Raw genomic sequence first — 26,761 nt, forward strand, 5'->3', positions numbered from 1 at the left:
GCATTAAACCTCTTCCAGTGAGACCTAAAGACATCTGACCTTAGGTTTGTGAGTGGAGCAAAGTTTATGTAGCATTGCTTTTGAAACCCACCTGGCTTTACCAAACACTTGTGCGCCATGAGATGGAAAAGGACAAAGAACAAAAAAACATAATTCCCACTAAATGATATTCAAATATTCCCAGTTTGTTATTTATTTGTGTGTGGGGGGGAGTGGCACATGCATGCCACGCATGCGTGGGGATGTCAGAGGGCAATCTCGGGGTGTCTTCTCTCCATCCGCCTTCTTTGAGACAGGTTATGTCTCCAGTGGTTCCTCTGCAGATGCTGCTTGCTATCTTCTGACTCTGCCTCCCATTGCCATGTTAGAATCACAAATGTGTGTGCCACTTTGTGTCCAGCTTTTACGCGGGCATTGAACTAGGGTCAGCAGCTTTGCAAGCAAGGACCTTTCACTACTGAACCATTACCCAGCAACCCCTCCCCATAATGCTTTCTTTCCTTTTTTTTTTTTTTTTTTTGTGGTTTTTGAGGTAGGGTCTCACTCTAGCCCAGGCTGACCTGGAATTCACTATGTATTCTCAGGGTGGCCTCGAACTCACAGCGATCCTCCTACCTCTGCCTCCCGAGTGCTGGGATTAAAGGCGTGTGCCACCACGCCTGGCTGATGCTTTCTTTTAAATTTGGTTTCTGCCACTCTCTTTGGGCATGGTTTAATGATAGTAAAAGCCTTCCTCCTCCCCCCTACCACCACCCAAGCTGGCTCCCAGCACAGTTGGGTCAGTGATGTCCATTCTATTAATAGCCGAACCCCAAGGGTGAGTGCATGGGCAGGGGGTAGGACAAGGCCAAGATCCTAAGGACCTTCTGAACTTCTATCTAGAATCCAGAGCCTTCCTCCTCTGAACAGAGCAGCTGAGTTAGTCAAGCCAAGGACTGCAAACCAAGGTCACTGCTACTGCCAAGATCCTGTCAACTGATGTAGGTATTTTCCTGTCATACGCATGTATTCTACTTCCTTACAGTTGTAGGTCAGTCACCTTCTTTAATTTCCCCTCTGTTGGCCTTCCTTTTTGCTAAGTGTCACAGTCTATATGCGCATGACTCTGACCTTCTTGTTCCCAGATGTCTGACAATGAGAAGAGCCCCATGTGTCATTTCTACATCCCAGTCTGCACCATCTTTTCGTTGTCCTAGCAGAACACAGGATTGGCTGTAAATAGCTAATAAAATACATGGGGAGGGAAGAGAACCTAGTGTAACTTTGTGTCAAGGAAATTCACTACCAATCGGGAGCAGGGGGCATAATTTTAGTGAGTTATCAAAGCGGAGGCTTCCATTATGCAGGGAGCAGCATGCTACGGAGCCTAAGCCTTCAGAAGTCACTGCAGACTATGTGGTCAGAGAGAGAGAGAGAGAGACCTAAATTACAAGCAGCCTTTCTCAAACAGAAAATCTATGAACCACCTACTCCCAAGAACTCCCCATTCTGCCCTAGGCCTGCCTGGGTTCAGCAGGCCCATAAATTGGCACTGTTAATATGACCTTTCCAAGCTGTATTTCAACACGCGATAACAACAAAGCAGAGAGCTTTGGTAGCACTCAAAGGAGATTTGAGGGACTTAAAACACACTGCTAAATTTGGCAGCAAAAGTTCCTGTTTCTTGCAGATGGAAAAGGAAATCTCTTTATAATTGCACTTGTAGATAAAGAGCTACCACTGCTAGCTCTGGAGAAACAGATGAGATCCTCCTCACCCAGAGCCCCCCTCCCCCGCTGCTCTGGGAGCGGTCAGTGGGGTGAGTGCTGGGTGAGTCCCACCTGGGGCTGGAATAAAGATGTCTGGGGTGGGGGGAGTGCCAGGAGCTTGTCCAGATGCCCCTTGCTATCTTAACCACATCCACTTGCCCCTTTTCAATCTGGCTCTTTTAATACCTACCTCTTCCCATCCCTGTTTCCCTTCTCCTTAGACTCCCATCTTGTTCTTTCACGTAGGGTTCTGCCATGCCCTGACCCCTGTACCACAGAACACGCATTGCTCATTACACTCAGTCCACTCTGTCTCAAGATTCCTTAATTTAGCCAGATTCTGTGTTGGGTTTGCTGCTGTGTTCGGTTGCCTGATTGGTTGACTGGTTTGAAACAAGGTCTCACTACGAAGCCCTGACCAGCTTTGATCATGATCCTCCTGCCTCAGCCTCCCTGCTTGGATTAACAAGCATGAACAGTCCTAGAGAAGAGAGTGTAGGTATGCCAGGGACTCTTGCTACTGCAAATGAACTCCAGACACATATGCCACTTCGTGTATCTGGCTTTATATGAGTACAGGGGAATCAAACCCAGGATAGCAGGCTTTGTAAGCAAGTGTCTTTAACCACTGAGCCATCTCCCCAGCCCACAGTTTGTATATTTCCTCATAAATACAGAGTACAAGATTTCTGAAGTATTGCTGATCAGAGGACACTTTAAGAACCAGCTAATGGACTCCTTACAACGTGCTCCCTCCAGACACAAAATAGCCTGCATATCCATGACCTCATAGTGCCTGACACTACCTACACAAGACCATCATAAGAGGAGGGAAAGATCACGACATCAAAATAAAAGAGAGACTGATTGAGATGGGGAGGGGATATGATGGAGATTGGAATTTCAAAGGAGAAAGTGGGGGGAGGGAGAGTATTACCATGGGATATTTTTTATAATCATGGAAAATGTTAATAAAAATTGAGAAAAAAAAAAGAATCAGCTGATGGTAGGTTTTAAGACATAAAGGAAGGGGGTATTATCTCACATCACCCAGAAAACAAACCCCATAGATTTGCCACAAAGAAACAAACACTGCTTGGTTTACAAGAGGATCGTATATAACGTTGCCAACATTTTATACAGCAAGTTAGGAGATGCCAGCTAAGAACTTTACACTTAGGCTTCACCATAACCCTATGAAGTGGGTCTTCTGCTGCCTCAGTTTTACAGAAGGGGAACAGGCCTCAGGGGAGCTAGGTCACAAGGACAAGGGCGAGGGCCCAGAGTGTAGCTTGACCCTGGAGTTCAGGCTCCAAACACCTCTCTTACTTGCACGGCTCTCCTTCTAGTGTGCAGATCTGTCACTCAAACTCCAAAGGAGAGGAGGCCATTCAGAAATCATTGAACTTTTCCCCACTAGAGTAGGAAACAGTGATGGCAATATTTTTTCTGAACAGCCGAACAAACAAATGCCCCTACTGATCAATATTTTCCTGCGGGCAGTATGTGAAAACCCACCTCTTTTCTTACTGACTGCAGACTTTCTGGCACACAAACAGCTGGGCATGGTGGCACATGCCTTTAATGCCAGCACTCAGGAGGTAGAGGCAGGAGGATCTTTGTCAGTTTGAGGCCAGCCTAGAACTACAGAGTGAGTTCCAGGTCAGCCTGGGCTAGAACGAGACCCTACCTTAAAAATAAATAAATGAAACTGTGTATGTTGACTATTTGGGAAAGTAAAGAGCATGCATAGCATGTCTAATTTCATAGAATTTCAGGGATTCTAGCTGGAAAGACAAGATATAGACATTTGACAGGTCAAGTGAGAAAGAATGTAAATCAGGACTCTCAATCCATACCTCCCGCGTTCTTGAAGAGGAAACTGAAACCCAGAGAAGCCAAGTTACTTCCTAAGGTCATGGGTCAGATACAGCAGGACTGAAACTGTGATTTGCCAGTGGCATGACCAAGGTCTCCATCCTCCTGCTGTAACTCAGTGGAGACGCTCATTAACGGAGGTCATGGACAACAGCAGCAGCCAATGGTTGTCAAAAGCACTTGTGGGTCCAGAACTAAGTGCTCAGCATAAATTAAATCATTCAAGTCGTGCAACAGCTCTTTGAGATGGCTACGATCCTTACCCCCAATTTGCATATGAAGATGCTGAAGCTTAGAGAATAACTTTCCAGAAGGCCAGACAGTAAGAAAGACTACAATACTCCCCTGCCCCTCCCCACCCCGGAACTGACTGCACAGCCTGTGTCCTCAACTGGGTCTTGTAGAATACATGAAAGGTAGTTGTGGAAGCAAGGGTGAGGAGGGCTGGACGGGAGCTTGTGCCCGGGCACTGACAGCAGCATGTCCAGAGCCTGCAACAGAAGCTCAAGGAGGACCTCAGGGCCTTGCCTGCATAGGCCAGCGGGAAAGGGCAGTTCTGGAAGGGTCTCTTCCGCCTTAGGAGGATAAGCTGCACCTGGCAAGCTGGAGAGAGACCCTCCCGGGATCTCGGCAGAAAGATGCACAAAAATACACAGGGTACACTACTTCGGAAAGAAAAATGTGGGTCGTTCCCAGTGTAGTAAGCACACTCTGACTGAGAGATGCCAGCCTTCCTCTCTTCAAAACGCTGCTCTAGTGAGGCGTGATGGCGCACGCCTTTAATCCCGCACTTGGGAGGCAGAGGTGCGAGTTCAAGGCCATGAGTTCAAGACCACCCTGAGACTACATAGTGAGTTCCAGGTCAGCCTGGGCTAGAGTGAGACCCTACCTCGAAAAACCAAAAAAATAAACCTAATAAAAGCCGGTCTAAGTTGATAGCTATAATGGACAGCCCTGCACATTCACTATGTCCTAGGCAGTGAGCTATTCATAGGCCTTGCACTTAATGCTGAGGGATACAACTCTTAACAAGCTAAGTACTATTACTTTACCATCCATCTTACAGACAGCTCAGACTTGCCCAAGTCCACACAGCTGGCTCACATTCTAACCTTTGGCCTATAGGACCTCTGAGTTCTAGCTTTTAATTACTGCACTGCCCTCTGCATGTAAAGTTACCCTCAATAAGTATGGCTCCTCCTGAGCTGCTTCAAGCGAGAACCACACACTCAGTAAGGATCTAACAATCACTGGTGAAAACACACACTACAGGTGAATTCATTCTGAAAATGACCTCTAGGGGGCTGAAGAGATGGTTCAGTGGTTAAAGGCATTTGCTTGCAAAACCTAATGGCTGGGTTCCATTCCCCAGTGCCCACGTAAAGCCAAAGTGGCACACATGTCTGAAGTTCTTTTATACAGGCAGGAGACCCTGGTGTGCTCCATACTCTCTCTCTCTGGCTGCCTCTTTCACTTTGCCTCTCAAATAAATAAATCACACATACATATATGACCTACAGGGGCTGATGAGAAAAGTGCCTGTTACGAGCCCTGAAGCTCTGAGTTTGGATCCCCAGAACCTACATAAAATCAGGCTGTGGTGGCATATCCCTGTAATTTCAGCCCTGGAAAGGTAGAGACAGAAGAATCCTTGGGACTTGCTAGCTAGCTTGTCTAGCAGAATTGGTGAGCATTAGGTTCCATGAGATATCCTGTCTCAGAAAGTAAAGTGGCTGGGTGGGGTGGCACATGATTTTAATCCCCGTACCCAGGAGGCTGAGATAAGAGGATCACTGTGAGTTCAAGGCCAGCCTGGGCTACACAGTGAGTTCTAGGTCAGCTTGGGAAAGAGTGAAGCCTTGTCACAAAAAAAACAAAAGAGGGCTGGAGAGATGGCTTAGCAGTTAAGGTGCTTGCCTTCAAAGCCAAAGGACCCAAGTTCGATTCCACAGAACCCACATAAACCAGATGAAGAAGGTCACACATGTGTCTGGAGTTTGTTTGCAGTGGCTGGAGGCCCTGATGCGCCCATTCTCTCTCTCCCTCTCTCCCCACCTTTCTCTCTCACCTAAAATAGCTGGGCATGGCCACATGCACCTGTGATCCTAGAAGGCCTTATGTGAATGTTTTAATGAAATACTTTTTATTTTAATAATATTTTTAAACTCAATTTTAGAAGTTTATGATGCAGCCTGTGTTCCAAGACACGAGTAAGTGCTCTAAAATCCAGTTTAAGTAAAGCCAGAGTTCACGAAAGTAGCTGACTTCATAGTGTTTTTCCCCAATGTTCCCTTTCCTGTCTTACTCTACACTTCATCCTTTAACACTTTGAGAAGTTTTTGAAGTAGCTTAGAACCCTGCCTTCCTCTTATTTTCAGACCTCTACTTGGCTCTCTTCATACAGTGCTTTAAATCAGTCTAAGAGCAGGACCCTCCTCCCTTTCCCTGGCCTAAGAGCTAAAGATGGCCATTAACCCTACCATCAAAATCCCAAACTCATCAGGCACATGCCTTTAATCCCAGCACTTGGGAGGCAGAGGTAGGAGGATTGCTGTGAGTTCGAGGCCAGCCTGGGACTACAGTGTAAGATCCAGGTCAACCTGGGCTAGAGGAGACTCTACCTTGAAAAACAAAACAAAATCAAAAAAAGGAAGGAAGGAAGGGAAGAAAGAAAGAAAAAAAAATCCCAAATTCCATCAGGTCTATGTTTCTTCCTCTTTTAAAAATTTTAATTAAATTAATTAATTAATTAAGTTTTTGAGGTAAGGTATCACTCTAGCCCAGGCTGACCTGGAATCCACTCTGTAGTGTCAGGGTGGCCTCAAACTCATGGCAATCCTCCTACCTCTGCCTCCCTACTGCTGGGATTAAAGAAGTGCACCAACATGCCTGGCTCTGTTTCTTCCCTCTTAATCGCACTGGCAGAGGCTCACACTGGGGAAGGGGAAGCAATGAAAAAAATCAGAATTAGACAGCATAAACAAACGAGGGAGTCCCACTCGTGATATGTTTTTGGATCCTCCTCGGCTCTTGGCCCGGACGCTCTATCCACTGTGAAAGGGCAAAGAGACTAAAGGCACATACAGTAGGCACCGGAGATGGCTCTGGGCCCAAGAGCAAATGCGCAGGGAGGGATGCTGACCCCGCTGCCAGCCACCCATCTTCGCAGTGCTTGCTAGGGCCTGCTTTACGTCGTATGTCTGGCCCCCTGGAAGCAGATCAGCCTTCCACTATATTCGGACAGCTCCCAGGCCAGCCCATCTATGACCACCTGCTGCCCCTGAGAACTGTGTTATTTCCAAGTCCTGGTCCCATCGTGGGTCAGTTTATCTCGTTTTGGTTTTTTTTTTTTTTTTTTTTTTCCAGGTCCAAACAGCAGCCCCACCCACTGTGCTGATTCCTAAAGGCAATCTTCAGTGTGCAGCCACAGCCTCACAACAGGTCTCCCAGGAGAAGAGACAGGTCCCTTTGAGAAACCAGAGTGGCGTCGTGACAAGTCCTTAGAAACGCGGCCATCTGTGTAAAGCAGCTTTATTCCCTAATCGCTTATAATTCACCCTTTTATAGGGACGGTCTCAGAGAAGCCCAAATATTCAGGCATTGTGATAGTTTCAACAGTGTATTCCTTATATGAGAGCCAAAGAAAATAAGAGAAGGGATCTTTAGAGATCTTCATCCCCAAAGAGGTAGTCTAGCCTCACTGAAGACTCTCCGCTCCTCTTACTGTGCATATATACATGTACCTGCACAACCCACCCCCACCACACACAGAGAATTTTGCTAGGGCCTAGGGCTAGAAACAGAGATTCCAAGATTTCCCGAGTCAGTACAATGTTACATGCTGTGCGTTCTCTTAAGACAGATAGACCTCCCTACTGAGACAGAGGATCACTGTGCCTCCCCTCTGGCATAAAGAGACACAGGCACAGTCTCTCTCCTCTAGAAGAAGCCACATGCTAATGCAAAAGTTTTCCCACAGGCTTTGAAGAGAAATCTCTGCCTATTATATTATGCCAGATGGTCTCCGCCCCCCACCTTCATGCCTCCCAGCCCCTCCTCCACTTTCCATGGTTTCTCTAACTCAAAGAACTCGATTATCTGCCTAAAGATTCCCCTTTCCCTCCCCCAGCCCCCATGCCAACATATAGAGGCACAGAGGGGAGGCCAAGCCAGGATCTGAGGGTCTGCTGCCTGGCCATAGATACATTTGCAAGGCTGCCTTAGCAAACTCTCTTGGGCTGGGCATGGTGGCACATGCCTTTAATCCCAGTACTCTGGAGGCTGAGATAGGAGGATCACCATGAGTTTAAGGCCAGCCTAGGGTACAGAGTAAGCTCTAGATCAGTCTGGGCTAGAATGAGACCCTATCTCAAACAACAACAACAACAAACAAAAAGCAATCTTGGGCCCAACAGTGGAAATCAAGAGTCACTAAAGCGGTGATAACAGCTAATGGCCCATTTCCCCACAGGTACTCAGACCCTTCCACCTCTCTAACTTAGCATGTAGAATCAGATGCAGAAGGCATATGGGGTGTGCCTCTCCCCATTCCAGGGCAGGGATGAGGCCATGATACTTGGAGTTTGAAATGTCTCTCTAAAACTACTCAGCCCCGTCTTCCAATGATAAGGACAGAGTCCATCCTTGAGTGACTGATTATTCTAATTTTGAAAAGAGAGAGGCCAGAGGGAGAATGTACAGGGAAGGGGGGCAGAGGAAGAGGGGGAGAAAAGGGGAGTGAGAACAGAAATCTTACTTTTTAATCCTTAAGGAACATAGAGGGATCCAATTTGTGACTCAGCCCTGGGAAGCTGGACCGATGAGGAGGGGAGAGCTAGGCCCAGCCTCGGCTGCGGAGGCCTCAGGCACCACGGTGCTGTGACTCACCTAGGTGCCTCAGTTGTTTTATTAAAAAAAAAAAACAAACCTGCCTACTCTGAGTCTGTTCTTCCCAGACACTCCTCCAGGGCATGGCTGGTAGGTTTTCCCCGTTCTAAGGTAGAGGATGAGGGGGTGGGGTGGGGTGCCCTAGTGTACCACACATTCTGTAGGCTCACTGAAAACAGATCAGGGCACCCTTGCCTGGATCCTTCCTCACCCTCCCCCCACACACACACCCTTTTCAATTCCTTGGCAAAGTCCCACAGCATATAGATATCTATCCTTGGAATTCCCACTTCCTTGTTTTTCTTTTTAGTTTCCTCCTAAACTACAGCCTTATACTTTCCTGAAAGAGCTGCCTAGCCTCTGTGAGGCTTTCTGAGCAGGAACACTTCCTGTCAATTAGAAGATTACCCTTCAAGCCCACAGCCAAGGAGGAAGGCCCCTCTACCCACTCAAGACAGCTTCCCAAGGAACCCCGCAGGATGAGGGACTCGGGCCTGGCACCCAGCAGCCTGTCTTCCAGCCAGAAACTGCAGGGAGCTGTGGAGCACGGAGAAAGGAAAGGGTCTCCTGGAATCCCCCTCTATACTAAAACAGCAGGAAGGGCCACTTATGAGGCTCAAAGTACATTATTCAGCTCAACTTCCCAACCCAAAGAGAGCAATGTGTCTTTAAAAATCTCAAGGAAGACTTTGAGGGTTGTTTTTTTTTTTTTTTTTTCTTTCCTCATTCTGCTCTACAAAGAGAGACAGCATTGAGAGTAGAAGTCACTTTATAAACCAGAAGAAAGAGGCAAAGTGACTTTCCCCAAAGTCAGGCCCTTTCTCAAACTCCAACTCACAACATTAACTACATTTAAATAGGACATGATTTGTTTACAATGGCTTTCATGGAAACGATTCCATTTGCTTATTCTCAACAGTCCTGTTAAGTAGTTATTATTATTATCTCCATCTCAAAGCCAATAATCTGAAGCTCATATTGCTTAAGGGACTTAGCAGCAAGCAGCAAAACTCCCAAGGGACCGCTGGACTCATCGACCTCCTCCTCACCTCCACAACCCTCCCCCCTTTAATTCCAATCAACAAGTAGAGGATTCCCAGAGTGTAGTCAAAGGAGGAATTAACTTTGGAAGTTGCCCATCTGAAGTCCAGGGCCACTGAGTTCATGCTGGCGGAGCCTCGGGCCACAGCACCGATGCATGCGTGCATACGTTCGGGCTAGAATCAGGGACATGACAGCGCTTACACTGGCAAGCTGACCCGGAGTTCATCAGAAGGCCCCTTTATTGTTTGCCAGAACACAAAAGACATACTGTTCACAAAGTTCAAGAAGAAAAACCAAAGAGCCAGGAAAACAGCTGTTCCCTCATCCCACTGAGAGACCCAAATCAGTCACAAAGTTCCCTGAGGCCAACAAGTAGGTTTAAGATGGAAGCCCGTTTCTTGGAACCAAAGCAACCCCTCCATCACCTATAAAACTACCTTTCTGGAAGGGTCTCCTTTCCCAGGCCACACTGAGCTCACCACACACTGCTCCTCTAGGTCAGGACAGACCGGGGGGTGGGGGGGGTGTGGACACTGTGTGCTCAGAGATTTGGTTAAAAAGTTTTTATTCCTATTCACCCAAGGAATCCACCCGGCATAAGCTCAGTCCAGTCTAGCAAGGGCACACTCTGCAACATCAAGAGAAGAAGACAGCCCTTTGCGGGGACCCCGAGCCTAAGAAAGCTTCCTCCTCCACAACTCGAGAGAGTCTGTGCCAGCCCTTAAGCAAAAGCCGAGCACAGACAAGTCTTAGGAAGCGACCTCGGAGAAAAGAATCCAAGCGCCACAGCTCGGCCACCCCGCTCCGACAGTGCCCGTCGTGGGCTCCTCGCGGAGCTTCATGAGCTTCCTAGCCGCTGCAATTACAGATCAGTGTCTGCTAGAATGGATGGCCCAAGCCACCCAAAAGACGCAGGGGTTTCCACGTAAGGACCGACAGATTCTGTAAGTGGGGGTAGGTGGGAGATGAGCTGGATTTGCGAAGTCTAGAAAACTGGCCCGGTCTCTGCTCTTCCTCCTCCTCTCGCGGCTAACAGACTGTGGAAGCATGACATCATCCCGGAGCCTCCAGCCGCCGGCAGCTGCTCCGACAGCACCGACTCGGGCCGGCCTCCCTGGAGAAGAGCGCGGCCGTGGCCGTGGCCGCGGGCGCAGAGGTGCCCTTACCTGGACGTCCCGGCGCTTTCCCGCACACTCCATTCTCGGCAGAGGCTGGCTCACACCGCAGTCCGCTGGGAGGTGTGTGTGCGTGGAGGGGGGGGGATGGTGCCCGGGCGGGCGGGCGGGCGAGGGGGGCGGGGAGGGCCCCCCAAATCCACTGGCCTCAGCTGCGGTAACCTGCCGCGAGCTTCCCACAGCTCCTTCCCCCTGACCTTTCCAGACGCGCCTTCCAGCCGAGTGGAGCGCCGCGCGGCGCGGCTAGCCGGCCAGGCCGGTTGTCATGGAGACCCCGTGCTTCCGTCCTCCCCGGCTGCGGACGCGGCCGAGCGAGCCAGCGAGAGCGAGCCAGCTTGCAGCGCCGCGCGCGCCCGCGCGCACACACGCACGCGCCCGCGCGCACACACGCACGCACGCGCGCGCATCAGTCCCAGACTCGCGCGCCGCGGCTCGGCCCTTCGCTGGGCTCGGTGCGTGCCTGCATGCCGCGCCTCCCACCCGGTCCCCGGGCAGCCCGGGGGGCTCCGAGCAGCTCCTGGGAACTGCCTTCCACAGCTCGGAGGGGAGAAGGAAGAGGGCAGTGAGTGAACTTTGCTTTCCTCCCCTCCAGTGCCTTGACTTTTTTTGTTGTTGTTTTGTTTTGTTTTGTTTTGTTTTTTTAAACTCAAAAGAATCTCGGCCAAGGGGAAGGGAGCTGGCTTGGAGGCTGGAGGGGAAAGCAAGCCCTTCGTCTGGGCCCTGCAGTAGCTGCCGTGGGGGCAATGGAGGGACCCTGATGCACAGGCCTGGACTTGTTTGTTGGTTCGCCTGGGATTTCCCGGGCAGCAGATGGGAGGGGAGTGCGCACACCTCTGGGCTTACCTTGTTTACTGTCCGGGGTCGAGGGGAAGGCTTTAACCGGCACAGGGAGCCATGGTACTAGTGCAGGCGCCTAAGTATTCTCTCATCTTCCTGCAAGGAAGAGGAAACACTAGGTCAGGCCAGTCCAAGTCCCCCCGCAAGTCTAGAATCACAGCCGGGCGGGCAACAGACATGACAGAAAGTCACCTCTCTGCCCTACGCAAGACCTGTGGCTAAAGCCCAGGCCCCCCGTGAGCAGCTGTGCAAATAGCAGCACGGAACCTGGGGCACACACAAGTTTGCTGCCCCTTTTGCACGCTCTTGCTCACACACCGGTTAACATACTTCCACGTGTATTTTGTCGTTGAATCCTCATAACCCTTTCAAACACACTAGATAGATAGGTGTGCAACCATTTTACAACGGGGAAGAATGACACCCACAGAGAACAGATGTTTAAGTCATAGCTATACAGCAAATTATGAAAAGAAATCCAAGTAGAAAACAGTCAAGGACCCCTGAATCTCACATATTCTTCAGGCTCATTTTCTTTCTTTGTTTCTTTTTTTTTGTTTGTTTGTTGGGGTTTTCAAGGTAGGGTTTCACTCAAGCTCAAGCTGACCTGGAATTCCCTGTGTAGTTTCAGGCTGGCCTTGAACTCACAGTGATCCTCCTACCTCTGCCTGCCTCCTGAGTGCTGGGATTAAAGGTGTGCACCACCATGCCTGGCTCACACTCGTTTTCTGATAACCAGTTTGAAAACACAAGCCTTGGTTCCCAAGGAAAGTAGAGACTCTTTCTGGGTCCTGCTACAGTATGGCTGGCTGACAGCCTCCCTTCTAGCCTAGGACTTGATAACATCTTTGGCATGTAAGAGCCTGCTGCACACACTGGAGGGAAAATGTCCTGCCTGCCCTTCAGCTAGCCATGTGTCTGTCACCTTCCATAATCTCACTCATCAGTGGCTCCTCTGTACCTCTCCCAACAGAGTAGGCCTGAAAGTTAGGACTGGTGTCACTTTACTAATTTAACACATTTATAGACCGCTAAAACAAGGGTAAAACTGCTTATCTCAGTTCAGAGAGCCAGAAAATAACAGATCCGAAAAACTGTACCTAAGCCTTTTAACTCTTAGGCATATGTTAAGCAGAGTAGTCACAAGAGAACAGGGCAGAGCAGCAATTGGAAGAGCTTTGGCACTGCCTGACCTCACCACAAAGTGGCCGACTACCATTGGGCAAAACATCTGACCTTCCAGTTTCCACCTATTTATCCTATCATCAGGGCAGGGGAGAGACTCAGGTTCAGAACCTCACTCACTTCAGCAGCTCCTCCCCCCCCTCCAAACAATCAGGAATAACCAGCAATCACTCTTATAACCCCCCACCATCATATGAAGACACTGAGGCTCAAAGAGGACATTGTCCAAAGGTAGACAGGGCCTGATGGAATCTTTTAATCTCTTTTAAATTTTTTAAATTTTATTTATTTATATTCACAAGTCACTTTGTTGCCAATGCAAACAGACTCCGGAAACATATGCCACATATATACGTGGGTACTGGAGAATCGAACCTGGGCCATCACACTTTGCAAGCAAGTGTCTTTAACCACTGATCCGTCTCTCCAACCCCCTGATGGGATCTTTTTTTGTTTATTTGTTTGTTTTTGTTTTTGTTTTTTGAGGTAGGGTCTCACTCTAGCCCAGGCTGACCTGGAATTCACTATGTAGTCTCAGGGTGGCCTCGAACTCACAGCGATCCTCCTACCTCTGCCTCCCGAGTGCTGGGATTAAAGGCGCGCACCACCACGCCCGGCCCCTGATGGGATATTTTTTTTTGTTTGTTTTGTTTTGTTTTGTTTTGTTTTTCGAGGTAGGGTCTCACTCTAGCCCAGGCTGACCTGGAATTCACTATGGAGTCTCAGGGTGGCCTCGAACTCACGGCGATCCTCCTACCTCAGCCTCCCGAGTGCTGGGATTAAAGGCGTGCGCCACCACGCCCAGCTCTTTATGGTTTTTTTTTTCTTTCTTTCTTTGAGAGAGAGAGAGAGAGACAGAGAGAATGGGCACACCAGGGCCTCCAGCTGCTGCAAATGAACTCCAGATGCATGTGTCCCCTTGTGCATCTGGCTTATGTGGGTCCTGGGGAATTGAACCTAGATCCTTTGGTTTCACAGGCAAGTGCTTTAATCACTAAGCCATTTCTCCAGCCCCCTGATGGAACCTTTAATGTTGATCCTTTGCAGAGTCTTTGTGATTTGATGTGTTTTCAAACAAGATTTTAAATGACTTAAATTTAAAACATAAATGTATACAGAAGCCAAAGTAGGAGAAATGTCATGAAATGCAACAAGAAATGACAGGCTAGCACAGATCCTACGTGGCGGGCACTCTGGCTTCAGTGAAGCAACCAGATCGTCAAAGTGTATACGTATGTACCCAGTCACCCACCCTATATTCCCAACCTCATCCAAGCTGGGAGCAATGGCCCCTCATAGACCCACCTGAGTCCCAAGTCCGCAAAAGAAGACAAGACCGAGGAGCAAGTGCAACGCCATTTCATCTCCAAACTTCTCCCTCCTACTACATCCAACCCAAGTATCTCTGCTCTTCCAGCAGAATCCAGAAAATGTGCATTCCATGAGCTCAGTCTTCATACTGAGCAAGGAAGGAGAGGTGGTCCCGCCCGGTATAAAATTCACAGGATAATAATAATGGTAACTAACATCAAGCACTCACCATATGTCAGACATATTTTAAACTACTATGAGGAGCCTGAGGTCAGAAAGACTACCAAAGCTAAGCCGGGCGTCGTGGCGCACGCCTTTAATCCCAGCACTCGGGAGGCAGAGGTAGGAGGATCGCCATGAGTTCAAGGCCACCCTGAGACTATTGTGAATTCCAGGTCAGCCTGGGCTAGAATGAGACCCTACCTTGAAAAAACCAAAGCTGATAAGAGTCAGCCACTGAAGCAATCCAAATTTTAAAGGTCCTGAAGACCAGATGTACAACGTGAGCCATGCTCCCCCTAGTGGCACACTGGAGTTACAGAGCTTTGTCCTCAGGGGTTAGGGACAAAGCAAGGGCCCCACTCACTGGTGGCCCAGAATCCTTGCTTGGGCAATTATGATGGTGGTGGGCTGGAGCTCCTTGAACTGAATAGAAGCAGAGGCCAGCGGCCTTCCCGGTGCCCCGGCAAGGCTGGATCAACCCTGACTGATCTTTCCTGAAGGATCAAGATTTTACGGATATATGCTATCTCCATCTATTAAGAAGCCCAAAGGGCTGGGAGATGACTGTTGATGAAGTGCTTGCTTGGCAGCATGAGGACCATAGTTCAATGCCCAGTAAGCACATCAGTGCCATGTGTGGCGGTGTGTGCCTGTGATTCCTACAGGTAGTATGTGGAGCTCACTGGCCAACTAGTCTAGCCTAATCCGTGAGCTCCTAACCAATGGTAGACCCTATCTCAGAAAGAAGTGAATTATGGGACTGGAGAGATGGCTTAGCGGTTAAGGCGCTTGCCTGCAAAGCCTAAGGATCCAGGTTTGATTCCCCAGAACCCACGTGAGGTGGTGCACGCATCTGAAGTTCATTTGCAGTGGCTAGAGGCCTTGGCGCTCCCATTCTCCTCTCTCTCTCTCTCTCTTTCTCTCTCAAATAAATAATAAAATAAAAACATTATTTTGAAAAGAAAGAAGGCAGGCATGATGGTGCACACCTTTAATCTCAGCACTTGGGAGGCAGAGGTAGGAGGATCACTGTGAGTTTGAGGCCACCCTGAGACTACATAGTGAATTCCAGGTCACCCTGAAAAAAAAAAAAAAGTGTACCATGTACCTGAGGATGATACCAGAGGTCTCCATATACACACGTGCATGTATATTTCCACACATACACAAAGTCCACAAGCAACCAGGCCTAGTGTGCCTCAGGCTTGGAATCTCAGAATTTGGGGAGGTTGATGACTCCCAAGTTCAAGTCCTGCCTGGGCAACTTAGTGAGACCTTGTGTCCAAAATTGAAAATTTAAAAAGGAATGGGGATATAGCTTATTGGTACAGCACTTGTCTGACATGCACAAGGCCATAGGAGCCATCCCTAACACCATCACAAGAAAAAGCCTACAAGGCACACTTGAGCCAGAAACCTGGGAGACATCTCTAGCCTACCTGCCTCTGTCTCCTAAGGTCTAATCAATTTACTAATTCCAAATAATTCTACTTGAGAAATGTATTTAATATGTTCCCTTTCTTTCCTTCCTTCCTTCCTTCCTTCCTTCCTTCCTTCCTTCCTTCCTTCCTTCCTTCTTTCCTTTCTTTTTCAACGAAGGTCTTGCTCTATTCCAGGCTGACCTGGAATTAGTCTCAGGCTGGCCTCAAACTCACAGCAATCTTCCTACCTCAGCCTCCCAAGTGCTGGGATTAAAGGCATGCGCCACCACACCAGACTATGTTAATATGTTCCTTTCTCTCCGCTTATATTGCTACTTATCGCTCACATTAATTACTGCAAAAACCTCCAAACTGTCCCAGTTTCTATTCTTGCTAGTCTAGAATAGACTATAATAAGGAAAAATCAAACTCAATTTCTCTTCATCAATCAACAGGGCACTTCTGCTGCCAGTTGGGTAGAGGTTTCTCCCACACACCAAGTAAGTCTTTCATTTTATTACAGACATAATCACACATCCTCCACGGCAATCCTGACACTGCCTACCTAGAGCACGCACCAGAACCCATAAGACTCAGGCTTTTATCTGTGCTCGTGACCAAACACCTCTAAATCTAAATTAGAGCTTCCAGGACCACCTCCTTGGGTTAATTTGCTAGACTGGCCTCAGGAAATAGTTACACAAACCGGTTCATTATAAATTATCTTACAAAGGATACTACGATGATTTGAATGTACAATGCCCCTCCTAGGCTCATCTGTTTGAATGCTTAATCCCCATCTCCTGGCACTGTTTGGAAAGGTTGTGGAACCTTTAGAAGGTGGAGCTTTGCTGGAGGAGATGTGTCATTCATTGGAAGCCTGGCCTGGAGGGGTTGGTTTTATGTCCAGGGCTCTCCTGTGAGTTGACTGCAGAGATGTGATGCAGGCTTCCTGCTCTGGCCTGCCAAGCCTCCCTTGCCATGATGAGACTTGACACTTGCCCTTGACACTGTACGCTGCATTAAACCCTTGTCCTTCCGTAAGCTATTTCTGGTCACATATTTTGTCCCAGCAGAGACAAAGTAACTGATACACACACACACACACACACACACACACACACACACACACACACACCATATATACAGATATGATACAGATATGAACAAGATGGGGGAAGGAGCACAGAGCGTCAAGCTAGCCCCAGGCATGCCACCCTGTAGGAGCCACCACACATGTGGCTACGTAAAGCCCCCAGAATTCAGTCCTTTTGAATTTTTTGGAAGCTTCATTATATAATCGTGATTGATAACATTACTAGTTATTGGTGACCAACTTAATGTGCAGCTCCTTTTTCTTCCCCTGAGGTTGGGGAGGGCTGAAAGTTTCAATCCTCTGATCAAATAGGTAGCTCCCTCTGGGAAGCATCCCCTTCCAACCATCACTCAGTTCAATGGCACACAAAAACGACAGCATGTCAGAGATTCCAAGGATTTTAGGAGTTGTCTACCAGGAAACAGAAGGAAGTCCTAGTATATTGTTCATATCATAGCCCCCAAGTTCATTCTCCAGTGGAATCACCTTTTTTGTTTTTTGGCTTTTCGAGGTAGGGTTTCACTCTAGTCCAGGCTGACCTGGAAGTTACTCTGTAGTCTCAGGGTGAGACTCGGCCTCACGGCGATCCTCCTACCTCTGCCTCCTGAGTGCCGGGATTAAAGGCGTGCACCACCACACTGGGCTCTGAATCACCTTTCAGGCAGGATCGTGTCATTTCCTGCTTAACATGCTCCAGTGGCCTCACACCACACTTAGGATAAAATCTAAATGCTCAGGACACTTTCTGCCCTTCCCCCTCTGCACATAGCCACACAAAACTAGTAGTTCCCTATAAGTGTGAGGTTTTTCTTTCCAGGCTATCTAACTAAGCCTGGGATGCTCCCCCCCGCCCCGACCCCAACACCATCATCTTTGCTCTGGTAACTCTTACTCACTTGCCTCCACTTGACTCTTTTTATCTCTTGATTTCTACAATCTGCCAAGTCTAACTGCGGCTCGTGTACTTATCCTTCAAAGCACGCAGCAGGGTTTTAAATTATACTTTTGTGCAATTATTTGCTTAATGTGAGTCTCTTCCCCCAGCACTTCCTTGGGAGCAGGAACCTTGACTATCTGGCTGTCCTAAGTCCATGAGTTGGTATGGGGCCCAGTGCGGAACGGGCATTCAAACATCTGCAAAATGAATGCGTAAAAACCCACTTCTTCCTGTCCTCCAGGAAGGAGAAACTCAGAACAGCTACTTCATGTCACTCATGGCGTCTTTTCATAAACTTACAGACTATAATTACATCTCTTTTTCTGAATGTGCCTTGCCTGTGGGCTCAACCAAAAATTCCTGTAAAGTCTCACTGCGGTTTGTTTCCCAGAACTTTCCTGGTAAGGTCACTCTCCTGGGGACACACTCCAGGGTTTTACAACCTCTCTCACTACTAGAGTGCCCACTCACAGGCCCTCCTCCCCCACCACGGCATCACTGCCAAACCAAGCAGGCTACAGCAATGGCCCAGCTCCCACGGTGCCAGCCAGGGTTCTTTGGGGTTAACTCCACCCAGGGACAAAATACTATCTCTCCCTTTCACTGTACAATGCAGTCAGCCAATGTGCTGACAAAAAAAATTTTTACGAAAATATGCATGTATTTTATATATATATATATATATAATATCATAATTTACAATTTTAAAACATTAAATGAATTTGAAACACAGGGTTTTGTTACTAAGAAAAATCGTTGAGCCAGATGTGGTGGTGCACGCCTTTAAACCCAGCACACAGGAGGCAGAGGTAGGATTGCTGTGAGTTCTAGGCCACCCTGAGACTACATGGTGAATTCCAGGTCAGCCTGAGCTACAGCAAAACCCTATCTCGAAACCAAAACAAAAAGAAAAATTGCTAAAACCACTGTATGTGGAGCAAAATAATGAACTCCTAGGTAGCAGCAAGAGTATTGTGTCTAAATCCAATCCCTCTAAGATATTCTTCCTCGGGCTGGAGAAATAGCTTGGCAGTTAAGGGGCACCTTCCTGCAAAGTCTAACGACCCAAGTTCAGTTCCACGGTACCCACGTAAAGCTAGAAGCACAGAGTGGCACATGCATCTGGCATTCATCTGCAGCTGCTAAAGGACCTGGGGTGCTCATTCTCTTTGTCTCTCTGCCGGGTGTGTTGGTACATGCCTTTAATCCTAGCACTCAGGAGGTAGAGGTAAAGAGGATCCTGCTATGAGGATCACTGACCAGCTAGAGTGAGACCCTGCCTTGAAAACCAAACCAAACAAACAACAACAACAAAAAAAGATATTCTACCTCCATCTCCGAGTCCGAGACCCTTTCTCCTTTGTCTCACTCAGCAATCGCAGAAAAGCCAATACCTTCCCTAGCCACAGCTCCCCCGCCGCCACCACCACTTTGTAGGCATGCAACACGCAGCATGGTGCTTTGAACTTGGCTTGCATCTTCTCCCGCCCTCTGCTGCTTGGAGCTGTTACCTCATTGGCCCACTTGTCCTTCCTTCACTAACAAATCTTAAGCCACCTCCTCAGTGAAATACTTCTTGATCGCCTAGCAGAATCTCTCTCCTGGGCTGGAGAGATGGCTTAGCGGTTAAGCGCTTGCCTGTGAAGCCTGAGGACCCCAGTTCGAGGCTCGATTCCCCAAGACCCACGTTAGCCAGATGCACAAGGGGGCGCACCCGTTTGGAGTTCGTTTGCAGTGGCTGGAGGCCCTGACGCACCCATTCTCTCTCTCTCTATCTGCCTCTTTCTCTCTCTGTCTGTTGCTCATAAATAAATAAAAATGAACAGAATCTCTCTCCTTTGGTGGCCCATAGTGGTTCAAAATTGCCTTCACAATGTTGTGTCTAGCATATAATTTATGTCTTCACCCCCCTCCCACAGGCCTGAGCACCTCTAGGTCTATGGACTTTAGTATCTCACTCATTATGGGTAAATCCATGTGTGTGGGACTAATTAAAAACTGAAAAGACTCCCCAAACAAACAAACAGAAGCAACTAGGGTAAGGGAAGTGGGTAGATGTGCTTATCTATACAAAAAGACTATACATACATCTATATTTTTATAGGCAGATATGATAATCAGTCTAGATTAGACCAAAAGAATTCATAGTATTTTCTTGTCTCTATAAAGATAATATGGTGGGGGGGGCGGGTTGATGGAGGGATGGCTTAGTGGTTAAGGCACTTGCCTGCAAAGCCAAAGGACCCAGGTTCGATTCCCCAGGACCCACAGAAGCCAGATGCACATGGTGGCATATGCATCTGGAGTTCACTTGCAGCAGCTGGAAACCCTGATGCACCCATTATTTCTCTTGCACACACTCTCTCTCAAATAAACAAATAAATAAAAAGACTTTTTTAAAAAGAAGATAATATGAAAAAAATTAAAAATTAAAAAAAGAAGATAATATGGAGGCTGGAGAGATGGCTTAGTGCTTAAGGCACAGTTAAGGCACTTAAGGCTAACGGCCCGAGTTCAATTCCCCAGTGCCCACCTAAAGCCAGATACACAAAGTGGGGCATCCATCTTGAGTTTGTTTGCAGCAGCTACAGGCCCTGGTGCATCCATTCTCTCTGTCTCACTTCTATCTCTCTCTGCTTGCAAATAAATAAAATATGTATATATACTTAGGATTGGAATGATGGTATAGTGGTTAAAGCTCTTGCCTGTGAAGCCTAAGACCACAGGTTCGATTCCCTAGTATCCACATTAAGCCAGATGCACAGGTCATGCATGTGTCTAGAGTTCATTTGCAGTGGCTAGAAGCCCTGGCACATCCATTGTCTTTCTCTATATGTCTCTTCTCTCTATCTTTCAAATAAATAAATAAATAAAATATTAAAAGTAATTTTTAAAAAAATTCTTTATTTTTTTTAAAAGAGTTGGGTGTGGTGGCGCATGCCTTTAATCCCAGCACTCAGGAGGCAGAGGCAGGAGGATCACCGTGAATTTGGGTCCACCCTGAGACAACATGCTAAATTCCAGGATTCCAGGTTGGCCTGGACTAGAGTGAAACCCTACCTCAAAAAACAAAAAAAAAAACAACCACAAACTGGAAAACAAAAAGCATTTTTAATGAAATGCGTACATATTTACACAATGTGTATTTGTATATGATATGTTACAGCATATAAACACATCCACACTAGCACGCACACACATTCAAGGATGCTAGAAACATAATCTATCTGGACTTCAGAAAGTCTCTCTCAATCCTGTGAATGAAATACAGACACACAGGCTGACAGACTGGCATCTAGGGACAGCTGGAATTGAACAGTACTGCAAAATGGATGCATATCAACCAGGAAGAAAAGGTCTGAATTCCTAGCAGTTTGGACACTTCCCAACAGCTTTTATCACATGTGTTCATTTGCATTTGCTGAATCAGTTTTGCATCCCAGGGATAATTCCCATGTGATCCCATTTCAATATGCTCATGAATTCAGTTTGCTAGTATTTTTAAAATATTTTATTTATTTACTTATTTAGGAGAGAGAGAGAGATTAGAAGCAGATAGATATAGAGCTAGAAAGAAAGAATGGGCACACCAGGGCCTCTAGCCACCATAAACATATAGATGCATGAGCCACCTTGTGCATCTGGCTTATGTGAGTACTAGGGAATCGAACCTGAGTTATTAGGCTTCACAGGCAAGTGCTTTAACTGGTAAGCCATCTCCCCAGTCCAGTTTGCCTGTATTTTATTAAAGATTTTTACATCTGTGTTATTCAAGGATATAATCTTGTGGCCTGTGGTATCCTTTGCTTTTCCCATTTATTCTATTTTTTTATTTTTTAAATATTTTATTTATTTATTTATTTGAGAAAAAGGCAGATAGAGAACGGGCATACTAGGGCTTCTAGCCACTGCAAACAAACTCCAGATACATGCACCATCTTGTTCATCTGGCTTATGTGGGTCCTGGGTCCTTAGGCTTCAAAGGCAAGTGCCTTAACTGCTAAACCATCTCTCCAGCCAAATTTATTTATTTTTATTTATTTATTTTGGGGGGTTTTTCGAGGTAGGGTTTCACTCTAATCCAGGCTGACCTGGAAGTCACTCTGTAGCCTCAGGTTGGCCTCGAACTCACAGTGATCCTCCTAGCTCTGCCTCCTGAGTGCTGGGATTAAAAGCGTGTGCCACCACGCTCAGCACCATTCGTTATAGATGCCATCACAGTCATCCAATCATTAATTTAGATAGACACACTTATCAATTATGCATGTGACAAATTAATCAGAACAGATAATCAGAAAAAAAGCCTCCAGCAACTGTAACCGTAAATAGGTTAAATATAACAAGGTTATGTAATTTCATGCTTACATGTTTTAAAAACTTGCACAAGTATAGGATGATAATAGCATAAGTAAAAAGGCTGGAGGAATCCCAACCAACACTCAGGAGGCAGAGGTAGAAGGATCACTGTGAATTTGAGGCTAGCCTGGGACTACAGAGTAAGTTCCAGGTCACCCTAGGTTAGAGTGAGATCCTACCTCAAAAAATAAAATAAAAAAGACTTAAAGAAATGTTCAATACAAGTCAGCTGATGAATAGATATGATTCTAAATTTAACTTTTATTTTATTTTATTTATTTGAGAGAGACAGAGAAAGAGGCAGGTAGAAAGAGAGAGAGAGAATGGGCATGCCAAGGTCTTTAGCCATTGCACACAAACTTCAGACATATGTATCACCCTATGCATCTGGCTTATGTGGGTCCTGGGGAATCAAATCTGGGTCCTTTGGCTTTGCAGACAAGCACCTTAACCACTAAGCCATCTCTCCAGCCCTGATTCTAAATTTTTTGTTGCTGTTGTTGTTTTCCAAGGTAGGGTCTCCCTCTAGCCCAGGCTGACCTGGAATTCACTATGTAGTCTCAGGGTGGCCTCAAACTCACTGCAATCCTCCTACCTCCCAAGTGCTGGGATTACAGGCGTGCACCACCACGCCTGGCTGATTCTAAACTTAAATAGCTGAAATACAGAACCCAGACAAATGGGGCCATACTCCAATTAGAACAAGTGCTTCCAAGGGTTAAGGAGGGATATAGCCCAGTGGTAGAGAGCTTACCTAGTGTATCTAGCGCCCTGGGTTTGATTAATCCCTGAAACCACAAGAAAAAAAAATGTTTGTAGAGCTAGGCTTGGTGACACACACCTGTAATGCCAGCATTTGGATGTTTGGGACACTAAGTCAGGATCTCGAGTTCTAAGCCATCCTGGGCTACACAGTGAATTCAAGGCCAGTGTAGCTACATCCCAACCACCTTTTTTTAAACACAATTTTTATTTTTATTTTTATTATTTTTTTCTTTTCACAATTTTTATTAACATTTTCCAAGATTATAAAAAATATCCCATGGTAATACCCTTCCTCTCCCCACCCCCGCACTTGCCCCTTTGAAATTCCATTCTCCACCATATTACCTCCCCATCTCAATCACTGTACTTACATATATACAATACCAACCTATTAAGTACCCTCCTCCTTTCCTTTCTCTTCCCTTTATATCTCCTTTTCTATTTTCACAATTTTTATTAACATTTTCCATAATTATAAAAAATAACCCATGTTAATACCTCCCCCCCTCACACTTTCCCCTTTGAAATTCCATTCGTCATCATATTACCTCCCCATCTCAATCACTGTACTTACATATATACAATATCAACCTATTAAGTACCCTCTTCCCTTCCTTTCTCTTCCCTTTATATCTCCTTTTTAACTTACTGGCCTCTGCTACTAAGTATTTTCCTTCTCACGCAGAAGCCAAACATCTGTAGCTAGGATCCACATATGAGAGAGAACATGTGGCGCTTGGCTTTCTGGGCCTGGGTTACCTCACTTAGTATAATCCTTTCCAGGTCCATCCATTTTTCTGCAAATTTCATAACTTCATTTTTCTTTACCACTGAGTAGAACTCCATTGTATAAATGTGCCACATCTTCATTATCCACTCATCAGCTGAGGGACATTTAGGCTGGTTCCATTTCCCAGCTATTATGAATTGAGCAGCAATAAACATGGTTGAGCACCGACTTCTAAGGAAGTGAGATGAGTCCTTAGGATATATGCCTAGGAGCGCTATAGCTCTAACCACCTTTTTCATAAAAGAGAGAGGGAAAAAGAAGTGTTTCTAATAGGAGGAAAAGACGATGACATCAAAATAAAAGAGGGGGGAGATACGATAGAGAGTGGAGGTACAGAGGGAAAACTGGTGGGGGAGGGCATTACCATGGGTTATTGTCTATAACTATGAAAGTTGTCAATAAAAAAAAATAAATTTTAGGGCTGAGGAAATGGCTTAGCAGTTAAGCATTTGCCTGCTAAGTCTAAGGACCCCAGTTTGATTCCCCAGGACCCAGATGTTAGCCAGATGCACAAAGGGGAGCATGTGTCTGGAGTTCATTTGTAGTGCTGGAGGCCCTGACGCACCCATTCTTTCTCTCTCTCTATCTTCCTCTGCCCCCAAATAAATAAATGATAAAATATGTTTTAAAAAATAAATTAAAAAAAGAAGTGTTTCTAAGAGACATACTATATTTTCCGTCCCAAGGGTAAATGTGATCTTGAATTACTAACCAAGCAGGCAAGCATACTTAAAGAAAAAGGGAAAATCAAGCCTGCAGAGCTGCTCTCACTGAGAAGTGAGACAGCACTGTCTGATTCAGAAGTCCATAAACCATCTTGCAGAACAGGGAGGTAGAAAACCACTACCTTTCCCCCCATGCAGTCATCTCTGGGAGACACTGGCTTAATGAAATGAAGAGCATCTCCCGAAAGAAGGGACAGGGACAGCCGAGCCCTGCCTGCTCTGTCCTCTGTCCCTCCTGCTAGCCACAGTCCTCCCAATTAGGGCTTTGACCTTCCGAGCCTTTGCAAGGACACTGAGCAGCTCAAGAATCCAAAACATCCTTACCACTGTCTCCTCAAACTACGGCTCTCCATGGTCAGCCCTCACAAAGTGCTATTTTTAACTATCAGAAAGAATTCTTGTGGATCTTTAACCTTCTATACTAAGCTGTCATCTGATAGCTGTTTGTGAGCAAGGCCTGTGTCTGAAACGTTAGATGGCAGGAATGCAGCCCTGCAGCCTTGTAGGCATTGTTGGGATGTGTGCAAGCCCGCTAACCTCCAGAAGCAGAAAACACAATGAGAGAACAAAAGCCGTCCGACAACAAGGTAGATGGCGCTGGTTTGCAGAGGCGTGCTATGCTAAGTAAATACTGAATAAACCTCAGAGTCCTATAACAGAAGATGGCCGTTGTTATTTACTTACCTGGGTGTGTGGGTATGTATATATGTAGTAGCAACTATGTGTGCCCCACGTACACGCATGTGGAGGCCAGAAGATGACACTGGCTGTCCTCTATCACTCTTTTGCCTTATTTCCCTCAGACATAGTCTCTCACTGAACCTGGAGTTCCCCATTATTCAGTTAAGACTGGTTAACCATGGAGTCCCATTGGTCTTCCAGTTTCCGGTCCCCTGGGCACTGAGACTACAGGCATGTACGGATGTTCCTGGTTTATTACATTGGTACCGGGGTCCAACTCAGGTCCTCACGCTTGCATAGCAAGCACTCTTATGGCTGAGCCATCTCCCCAGCCTCCAGAAGCCACCTTAAAAGAGGGAGAGAGTGAGAATGGGCACGCCAAGGCCTCTAGCCACTGCAAACGAACTTCAGACGCATGTGCCACCATGTGCATCTAGCTTATGTGGGACCTGGAGAGTGGAACCTGGGTCCTTAGGCTTGGCAGGCATGTGCCTTAATCTCTAAGCCATCTCTCCAGCCCAAGATGCCACTTTTTAATTAAAATGTTGTATTTATTTACTTATTTGAGAGAGAGGGAGAGAGGAAAGGAGAGAGAGAGGGAGAGAGACCATGCCAGGGCCTGTAGTCACTGCAAACAAACTGCAGATGCATGTACCACTTTGTGCATCTAGCTTTATGTGGGTACTCGAGAACTGAACCTGGGTCCTTAGGCTTCACAGGCAAGTGCCTTAACTGCTAAACCATCTCCAGCCCTCAAGATGCCATTTTTAATAAAAGTCATTCTCCCCCACCCTCAAGGTTAAAGATCTGGAAGTTTCTAATCTATGCAATTACTCTCTCCTTTGGTATCCACACAGGCCCTGGGAACATCCTGTTTTTAAACACCGAGCAGGGCTAACAGTTTGCCTTTCGTATAAAAACATGCTTGCGTGTGTCTGTTCACTTGAGATCAGCACAGAAGCACCACATAACGGAGGGAACTAAGCTCTCTACATGCAAGGAAGAAAGAAGGGTGTGACGATGTGAGAAGAGAGGACGACGGAGGGAATAACAAGATTCTGAAGGACAGAAACAGGAGGAAACTTGTTTGGCAGTCAGAACAACAGATCTGGGGGAATTCCTGAGCATTACTCCCAAGGAGGTCAAAAAGCACACTTGAGTATCACTTAGCCTATTGGAAGGAAGAAAGAATTCGGAAATTCTTCACCGCCCCGGCGGCTGGGGTTCCTTTCCCTTGGAAACATGACTGCCTCCACCACGTGGACGTGCGTGACCAGTGCAGCTGATGAGCGCGTGGAGGGAGGCGCATTGGAAAGAGCAAAGGGTCAGGGAGTCTGTGCCCAGCACAGCCGGTGCCAGAGAGGACAGACGTCCCTGTCCCGAGCCCCGTCACTCCAGAGGCTACACCTGGGCTTCACCGGCTCAAGATGAGCTGGGGCACACACAAGGAATCAGCCCTTGCAAGTCCTGCAGGTGATGAAACTTGTAGCCACCCAGCGTCAGGGTGGGGAACCTGTCTTCAGTGACACGTGACTCATTTTCAGGAAAGCTCAGCAAGGTGACGCTTGACTTCGTGCACTCCCAGGACTTAACAGGTTACCATTGCTTTAACCAAAGCCTGTCTCCTTGTAAACTCCGGGCTTCTCCAAACACAACCAGCAGAAGCACAACCACCAGCTAAGACAGGGCCAGAGACCCAGACA

General features: G+C 46.9%; 1 protein-coding gene across 4 annotated transcripts in view; it reads right to left on the bottom strand.

Moving 5' to 3' along the window:
• Positions 1–26,761, bottom strand: part of Dennd2b (DENN domain containing 2B) — a 183,516-nt gene that overhangs the window by 112,732 nt on the left and 44,023 nt on the right. For 2 of the 4 annotated variants that reach the window (XM_004650885.2, XM_004650886.2), the window contains exon 2: positions 11,576–11,665. The gene's annotated coding sequence lies outside the window, so the exon portion shown is untranslated. Of the gene's footprint in view, positions 1–10,723; positions 10,856–11,575; positions 11,666–26,761 lie in introns of those variants that run through there. The other 2 variants (XM_045145038.1, XM_045145040.1) reach the window with 2 other exon arrangements.

The sequence above is a fragment of the Jaculus jaculus genome, chromosome 3 (genome assembly GCF_020740685.1).
Source record: "Jaculus jaculus isolate mJacJac1 chromosome 3, mJacJac1.mat.Y.cur, whole genome shotgun sequence".
In the NCBI taxonomy this organism is placed as follows: domain Eukaryota; kingdom Metazoa; phylum Chordata; class Mammalia; order Rodentia; family Dipodidae; genus Jaculus; species Jaculus jaculus.